The sequence below is a fragment of the Protopterus annectens genome, chromosome 2.part1, assembly GCF_019279795.1.
Source record: "Protopterus annectens isolate FY-2018-M chromosome 2.part1, PAN1.0, whole genome shotgun sequence".
Taxonomy (NCBI): domain Eukaryota; kingdom Metazoa; phylum Chordata; order Ceratodontiformes; family Protopteridae; genus Protopterus; species Protopterus annectens.
This window is the reverse complement of record NC_056729.1, coordinates 1,114,324,641-1,114,334,640: the sequence shown is the minus strand read 5'-3', so window position 1 is coordinate 1,114,334,640 and position 10,000 is coordinate 1,114,324,641.

Sequence of the window (10,000 nt, the reverse complement as noted above, 5' to 3'; positions counted from 1 at the left end):
AATTGCTCACAATGGTTCAACTGTGATTAATAAAGGACCAAGACTTTTGATAAAGAGTTATATATAAAGTACAAGTGACCTGACCGAGAAAATGCTAGTCTTTGAATAACAGTTTCATACAATTTGCATTTTACATTTTGCTTCTATTAATGAACAGAGAAGGAAAATACTATAACCTGAGTGAAATAATATAACCTGGGCAAAATAATATAACCTGAGCAAAATAATATAACCAGAGTGAAATAATATAACCTGAGCAAAATAATATAACCTGAGCAAAATAATATAACCAGAGCGAAATAATATAACCTGAGCAAAATACTATAACCTGAGCAAAATAATATAACCTGAGCAAAATAATATAACCAGAGTGAAATAATATAACCTGAGCAAAATAATATAACCAGAGCAAAATACTATAACCTGAGCAAAATACTATAACCTGAGCAAAATAATATAACCTGAGCAAAATAATATAACCAGAGCGAAATAATATAACCTGAGCAAAATACTATAACCTGAGCAAAATACTATAACCTGAGCAAAATAATATAACCAGAGCGAAATAATATAACCTGAGCAAAGTAATATAATACCTTAAAATTAGCCAGTGTGTTTAATCCACCTTTGCATTCAACCTTACAACTGTTTGAGACTATCTGTGAAATGGACCTTAGATTCCTTGCTAACAACAGTAGTGATAGAACCAGTATGAGAGATTCTAACATTACTAAGGAACAAAGGTCATTACTAGATGAGTTATGTCGTTTACCTGTTCGGGTACTAAAACCAGACAAGGGTGGCGGGTTAGTGGTATTCGACAATTCCACTTACAATGAAAAGATGACCACGTTACTTAATACAGATGTTTATATTAAGTCCTCGAGGAGTGAGGTTAATGGTAGTATTCAAAGAATTAGGGGATATTTTAGGGACTTGTTCCTGGCAGGAAAAATTAATATACATTTGTATAATTACATTGATATTAATTGTCCAAAAATACCTGCCATGTTCGGAATCCCCAAAATTCATAAAAGCATTAATAACCCTCCCATGAGGGCATTGATTGACGGTAGGTCATCTATCACGTACCCATGTTCTAAACTCATCACTAATATACTGGATAAATACATTAAAGGTATTTCGAGTATATGCAAGGACTCGTGGTCTTTTCTAGACAGTTTAAATAGTATCCCTTATAACGGTGAGAACAACTTTTTAACAATTGATGTTATAGACCTATATACTTCTATACCACACCAGGAAGCTGTGGAGTGGATAGGGTCTATGCTTCAGGTCTTAGGGGCTTCTAGATTGGAGGTGGATTTGGCTACAGAGTTACTGGAAATAGTTTTAACCAGTAATTATTTCACCTTTAATGGTGAATTTTTCTTGCAGAAACGGGGAGTGGCGATGGGCTCTCCATGTGGTGCTGGAGTAGCAAATTATGTCATGGGATACTGGGAAGCTAACATCTTAAAGATGGTACCTGGGCTGATGGAACCTGCTATTTTCTACACACGGTTCCTGGATGACATTTTTATTTTATTCAGGGGCTCGTCTGTGGAAGCTAGCACTTTTGTGGAAACCATCAGTTCCACTACTGAATTTTTGAATTTTACGTTTAAATTTTCAAGTAGTGAGATCGATTTTCTTGACGTTAAACTGGTGAAGGACACCACTGACCAGGTACTGACGTCGACCATTTACAGAAAACCTACATATTGTAATTCATTCCTGCACTTCACCAGCTTTCACCCGTATAAACAGAAGAGGTCTATAGTGAAAGGGCAGCTGGTGAGGGCAGGAAGAATGTGCAGTACCCTGGTAGACTTCACTAATGAATGTTCCCTATTAAGGGAGATGTTTAGCAACCGAGGTTACCCAGATGAAATGCTTATAGAACTAATAGGGGAAGTCACCTTTAAAAGGAACAATGGTTTTTATAAACCTTTACTTTCCCAACAAAATGTGGTATATTCCGATATTAACATCAACATTGAGTTAGAAGGGAATCCCATTGAGAATGAGGTGAATTTTACAACAATTCCAATGGGTGATGTATGTGATTTTTCCTTGAGATTTGTCACTACTTTTAGTGGTAACTCTAAGAGCATTTTGGATATTATAAGAAAGAACTGGCACCTCATATCCTCTAATGCACTACTGGTTGAAAAATTAGGTAATGAGCCCAAATTTATTTTTAAAAGATCGAACAACCTCAAGGAGCTATTACAAAGGGATACACACACAGGTACATTCCACAAAAGGAAGGGCATGTTTAGATGCGGCTTCTGCAAATATTGTAATTATGTACGGACTGGTGAAACATTCCAGGTTAGACATAATAAGTATGACATCAGGTTTACACCCAATTGCGAAAGCAAATCTGTTATTTATATTGCTATGTGCAACTGTTGTCAAGGTTTCTACATTGGGAAAACGGACAGGCGAGTCCGGGACCGAATGTATGAACACCTTTACGCAATTAAAAATAGTAAAGATGAAAATGCACTAGCAAAACACATTGCCCTGAATCCAGGCCATAGCTTTCAATTTATGGCTATAGATCATGTCCCATTGAAGGATAGGGGTGGCCCTTTTTCACTAATTTTGGAAAACCGGGAGCTGGAATGGCAGTTACGTTTAGATGCTTTTAGACATCCTGGTCTTAATAGTAACTGTAATATAGCTCCTGTGTTAAAATTGAAGAGCTACCTTAGATAGGGCATAGCCTATCGTGCCAGTTATTTTATGGTTGTGTTAACCCCTTTGTGCAGCTACTGATGTATTGGTCCAGTAGGATCAAACACTGGTAATGTTAGGTAGCAACCATTGTGATATTTACATAATTTAATTGGATTCCCAATGTATTGTTTATACATAACTATTATGGTTAATTTACTGAAATACGCCCTATATCAAATTGCACGTATATGGTTAAAACTGTGCTTCTTTTGTTCTGTTAAATTACATAGGTAAAAGTTCATCTAGTAGCAATTTGCCTGTTGTGGTACTGCATTTTTTAATATATGTTTTAAACATACATATTTTTGTACATATTTAGTATTTTTCTGGTAATGAGATTTTATAAGGTTAAATGTCCTGCTGCATACTTTTGCTTTGAAGTTAACAAGCTTGTAAGGAAAGGTTTTTAAAATTTGTTGACGTTGCCAGGAAATAGGAAAATGTCATTTCCTGGTTTACTGAATTTAAACGGAGTATGTTTTGATTATTTTTTATTGCCTCTGATGAAGCCATAGTGTTCTGTGGCGAAAACGCTCTGTGGAATTTTAATAAACGCGTTCAGGACTTATTTTGTGTGGTTTCTGCCGACAAGGACCCTCTTTGGTGTTGTTTGGTTTACTTTTGCTTCATCAGTTTTGCAGTCTTTGAATAACAGTTTTATACAATTTGCATTTTACATTTTGCTTCTATTAATGAACAGAGAAGGAAAATACTATAACCTGAGTGAAATAATATAACCTGGGCAAAATAATATAACCTGAGCAAAATAATATAACCAGAGTGAAATAATATAACCTGAGCAAAATAATATAACCTGAGCAAAATAATATAACCAGAGCGAAATAATATAACCTGAGCAAAATACTATAACCTGAGCAAAATAATATAACCTGAGCAAAATAATATAACCAGAGTGAAATAATATAACCTGAGCAAAATAATATAACCAGAGCAAAATACTATAACCTGAGCAAAATACTATAACCTGAGCAAAATAATATAACCTGAGCAAAATAATATAACCAGAGCGAAATAATATAACCTGAGCAAAATACTATAACCTGAGCAAAATACTATAACCTGAGCAAAATAATATAACCAGAGCGAAATAATATAACCTGAGCAAAATACTATAACCTGAGCAAAATACTATAACCTGAGCAAAATAATATAATCTGAGCAAAATAATATAACCAGAGTGAAATAATATAACCTGAGCAAAATAATATAACCTGAGCAAAATAATATAACCTGAGCAAAATACTATAACCTGAGCAAAATACTATAACCTGAGCAAAATAATATAACCTGAGCAAAATAATATAACCAGAGCGAAATAATATAACCTGAGCAAAATACTATAACCTGAGCAAAATAATACAACCTGAGCAAAATAATATAACCAAAGTGAAATAATATAACCTGAGCAAAATACTATAACCTGAGCAAAATAATATAACCTGAGCAAAATAATATAACCTGAGCGAAATAATATAACCTGAGCAAAATAATATAACCTGAGCAAAATAATATAACCAGAGTGAAATAATATAACCTGAGCAAAATAATATAACCAGAGCGAAATACTATAACCTGAGCAAAATACTATAACCTGAGCAAAATAATATAACCTGAGGGAAATAATATAACCTGAGCAAAATAATATAACCAGAGCGAAATAATATAACCTGAGCAAAATACTATAACCTGAGCAAAATAATATAACCTGAGCAAAATACTATAACCTGAGCAAAATACTATAACCTGAGCAAAATACTATAACCTGAGCAAAATAATATAACCTGAGCAAAATAATATAACCTGAGCATCCAGATTGTAAGGAGGAAAGTTAGATCTATGAGAAATTAAGAGCCTAGAGTCTGAGTTGTAAAGAGAAAGGAGAAGGAAAGTCGAAGGAGACTGTCATGTAATACATGGGCAGATCCAGGTTTTCCTGAGATGTTGTTTTGAGTAGTTTTTTGAATTGTGTGTTTGTTGTAGTAGAGGTTATATTAGTGGAGAGGTTATTCCATTTTTGGTATGGTAAGGGAGTATAGAGCTTTGCCAGCAGTATTGTTGGCAGTTGTAATACTGAGGAGAAGTTTATAAGATGAGCAAAGAGGGCGACTGGTAGAATAAAGTGTTAACAGCTGTTTTAGTGCTGGAGTTTTCTCTGGGTAGTTTATGTTGTTAAAGGCACAGTTGAGCTGTTGGTAGGTGAGTAAGTGAGGAAATTCTTGCCATTGAATTTTTTTTAGTGCCTGGCAGTGGTGGGTTCTAAAGGGAGAGTTGGTGGTGAATTTGGCAATTTTATTATAACATGATTCTAGCTTGTCTAGGTCTGTTTTTCTAATATGGGTTAGGATTGGTGCTGCATGCGTAAATGTTGATAAAAGGTGGGTCTGAGCTAGGGTGATTCCTGCATTATCTGTGAGAAAGTTTTTGTGTCAGTAGAGTGTCCCCATTTTCTTATGAACCTTCTGGATTGTTTGTGATATATGAATATCAAAAGATAGGTTATTATCTATTTCTACCCCTAGGAGACTAGTATGGGTTGATGGTGAAATTTCTGGATATGATGGAGACAATTGAGAGAGTAGATTTTGTTTTATTAGGAGTGAACAGGAGTAATTTGGTTTTGTTGGGGTTGAGAATGAGTTGGATGTCAGTGATCCAACTTTCAAAAGCAGAAAATGATTCTTGGGCCAGTTTTTGTAAGGTGATAATAGATGGCGCTGTGCAAATGAGAGTAGAATCATCTGCATACTAAATTAGTGTGGCTTGTTTGGAGGAAGTATGTAGATTGTTTGTAAAAATAGAGAAAAGTAGTGGACCCAATACAGAGCCTTGTGGTACCCCAATAGTGTTGGAGAGAGGAGGAGATAGTTTGTTTTGCCATTGGACAGCGTGTTGTCTGCCAGATAAGTAACTTTTAAACCAGGAGATAGAAGGTCGAGTGAAGGAGAGTGAGTCAAGAGCATCTATTAGCATGGGATGTGAGACCATGTCAAGAGCTTTGGAGAAATATAAAAAGATAGCGGATACGTAGTTATTGTTATTTCTGTGATGATTTACCTGACTGGTGAATGAGAGAAGAGCAGTGGTTGTGCTGTAGTGGGAGCAGAAACCATGTTGAGTGAAGGACAGAAGATTGTGTAAGCTCAAGAATTGCATAACTTGCAGGTATATGAACTTCTCAAGATGTTTGGACAGGGGAGAAAGTATAGCTATTGGCTGGTAGTTGGAGAAATCATAGGATTTTCCACCTTTGTGAACAGGTATGTTGTAGGCTATTTTCCAGAGTTTTGGTACATAAGCTTCCTGAAGGGACATGTTTATTAGGATTGAGACAGGATATGATAGGGAGTCAGCTGCTATTTTCAGAAAGTTAGCAGGTATACTGTCTGCTGCAAGAGTGGTAGGTTTTAGGCTGAGGAGGAGTTTTTTTAATTTTAGATGTAGGGACAGAGGAGAGAGAGAATGATGTATTGTTTTTTGGGTGCATAGTAGGGTTATTTCTAGAATTGTCAGAAGTTGTAGTGTGAGGGCTATCAGTATTAGATATTTGGGTTGGCAGAGTTTGGATTGAGTTAATAAAATGATAGTTAAGCTGGGAAGCTATATCTTTGTTGTTGTTATTGGGGCTGGAGGGGGCAGGGGTGGTAATTTTTCCAGGTTTTAGCAAGAATTTTGGGGGATTTTTTTGAGTATTTGTTTTGGAGACCTAAAAAGTAATTTTGTTTATCTAGTTTGGTCTATTTTTTGGCTTGGTTCCTAAGTTGTTTGTAGTATTGTTTTGTGAGATCGGAGTTGTCTTTTTTTCCATTGTTTCCATGCCATGTCTTTATTTTTTAGTAGGCCTCTTGTGTCCCTACTCAACCATGGAGCATAGTTTGCTTTGGCTTTTACTTTCCTAATTGGTGCCATTGAATTTAGAAGTGTAATGAACATGTTGTTGAAATAGTCTACTGCTAGATCTAGGTCTAAAGTTCTTAGAGGTTCCCAGGTACATTGCTTTAGAATGTTATTTAGGTTGTCTTTTTTAGATTGTGGTCGTCCCTGATTTGTCTGTAGATTATAGGCTTTGGAATATTGATATGTTTCCTTAGGAGGAAAGTAGGATGATGATCACTAAGTCCGTCTGCTAAGCAACCAGTCTGATAGTGATGTTTGAGGATGTTCATCAATGTCCAATCAATCATGGTTTGTTTTGGGGTCTTTTTGTCTATTCTGGTGGGCTCTTGAATTAGTTGGGTAAATCCATAGAGGTTAATGTAGTTGGCAAGGTTGCTGGAGCTACAGGCTAGCCAGTTGGTATTTAGGTCACCTAATAAGATCGTTTCTTGAGGAGAATTCTGCCTAAACCATTGAAGGATTTTTTCTATGGTAAGAGTGTTATTTCCAGGAGGAATATAGCTGCAGAGGATGCTATTTTTTTGTCATTATTTAATGCTAGGGTATAGCCTATGGTTTCTGCATTTTGAAATATTGGTAAAGGGGTATGGAGTGGCTGGAAGTTTAGCGTGTCTTTGAATAGAATTGCTACCCCACCACCCTTCCTACCTGTTCTAGCTGACCTTATGATGTTGTAACCCGCTGGAAGAATTTCTTCCCTGGGGATATTTGGTTTTAGCCATGACTGGATAATAGTAAGTATGTCAAGGGAGTAGTGGGTTATAAACGAATGAAGGTCAGGGAGTTTGTTGCAAATACTTCTGGTGTTAATATTAATGAATAACAAAAAGGAGTAAGCATGTCCACATATCCACTTCATGTAGGCTCCCACACCATGTTGATATTCCTATTGGATGTAGATGCCATCAGGGGGGTGTGTTCTGTTACTTTTAGGATTGCTTAATCCCAGCGCACATGTTTGCACAGTGCCCCACATAACTAGGGGTATTCACGCAGAAAGACCACCCTGGTCACAGTGATGCTGTAGGCAGCAAGTAATTAAAACCAGATATATTCAATTATTTATTTTGACTTTTGTATAAGCTATGCTGCACAGCCTGGTGCATAGCTTAACAAGTTTGTGTGGCACACTACCTATGTGACAGTGATGACATAGGCAGCAATGAATGTAAGGCAGATATAGGATCATAGGATCATAGAAAGTTACTAGGCTAGTGGCCCTGAGGCCCTTACAAGCCTAGCCAAGATAGCCCATGTTCCAACAAGTTAGTGCCCTATGCCACTGTCCAACAGGGACATAAGTGGAATCCCAGGGGTATAGTTTCTGTTCCCCATCCAGATATCCAGGTTGCACTTAAAAAGGTTTAATAAGGTACTCTGCTTTATAAATATCTATTATTTTCTATAAGCTATGCTGGGCAGCATGGCTCATTGCGCCACAATGTGCACTAAAATAGGGCCATTAAATTATGTTAATTACATTCTAGGCAGGTGAAATGCATCATAATTAGCCAATCATACATGGTGGACCTACAGCAGGCCTTTACTCTGGACCATTGGAGTACAGACTTGAGAATTTTAACTGAGATAATGCTAGGGGCTGCTGCAGGTCTGCTACATCTGTATGAGCTAGATATCAAAGTCAATGCTGCTGGTGCTGCTGACAATAGGCCTAGGCTGAGAAAGAGAAGAGTATTCAGGCCCAGGGTAACCTTCCAGGAGCTACATGAGCTGGAGATTATAGAGAGCTATATGGTGGACAGAGACATATTAAAAGAACTCACTGAGCTCTGCCACCCTCAACTCAGACCCCACAGCCAACAGAAGGGAACCCATCCCAATGGAAACAAAGGTATGTGTAGCCCCTAGGATACTAGCTACAGGTACTTTTCAAATACCAACTGCAGACATGATGGGGGTGTCACAGGCATCTGCATCCAGGATACTCCACCAGCTCCTGGATACTATGTTACCACATGCCAGTGAACACATATCTTTTCCCCTCTCCCCTGAGGCAAGAACTAGAAATATGCAACAGTTCTACCATGTAGCACACAACCCTGAAGTACTTACTGTACACTTCAAGGCACCACCTAGTGAGCAGGGTAGAATCTACGTTAAACACAAGGGGCACCACTCCACCAACTGCCAGGTCATGTGCAATGCCCAGGGTATTACCACGAAGGTGTGTGCTGGCAGCCCTGGCAGTTATCACAACTTCCATATCTGGCACCATCACAGCTGTACCAAATGTTTCCTAGGGGGGACATCCCACATGGCAATTTACTGGGAGATGTTGGCTATGTCCTGGAACTATGGATGATGACACCCATTAGAAATGCACACACACCCATGGAAGAATGCCATGATGAAGAACATGCACAAACTAGGAACATCATAGAGCATGTGTTTGGGCTGCTGAAGTCATGGTTCCGGTGCCTCAATATATCTGGTGAAGCCCTGCAGTTCTCTTCAGCCACATGTGCACAGATGTTCACAGTATGTGCCATGCTACACAATATAGTCCTGTGGAAACAGTTGCAGCAGGATCAGCAAAGGGAAGGGATGCACAGCCCCTCATCAGTGCCTACATCACCCCATTACAGTCACAGGAGGACTTGGAGGAGGATCCTGCCTAAACCATTGAAGGATTTCTTCTATGGTAAGGTTATCCTTTAAGCATATGTAGGCATGTTCATTATGCCCTGGCTTTGGCTAAGAAACAACACATAGCACATTCACTGACAAGCTAGGGACCTAGGGACTGACACCTTACTGCTACTCACATATAGAAATTACAATTGATGGCAGGCAACCCACACAACCTGTACCTAGCCATGTACAGGCTGTGTACTGCTTGCTTCTAACAGAGTCAGCCCTGAACTACATTTGTGTCACCTGATGCATTTGCAAGGTAATTCCATAACCTACACAGTACTCATAAGGATTATTATGATATGAAATGTATGTATGGATCTGGTGCATTATGCAAGTGAATATAGTGGGCTACTTGGATAGAAATAACATCCACAGGGGACTACAGATACCCATCCCAGTAACATGTTCCCAATACTATTCACTAGGCCTTAAACATGGCCGCAAGCTCAATGCCAAAAAGTGCATTGTCATCCCTTTTGGTAAAAACTCTGTACCCATGAACTACAACATAGGCGGTAGTAGACCTTGAGACACAGGTGGACTGTAGTCTCTCCTTTGATAATCACATCATCAAAGTAGTCAGGAAATCCTTCTATGTGGCACACCTCATCACAAAAGGTTTCTCATCCAGAAAAAAAGAGGTCATTGTTCCACTCTACTCATCACTCATTAGACCTAT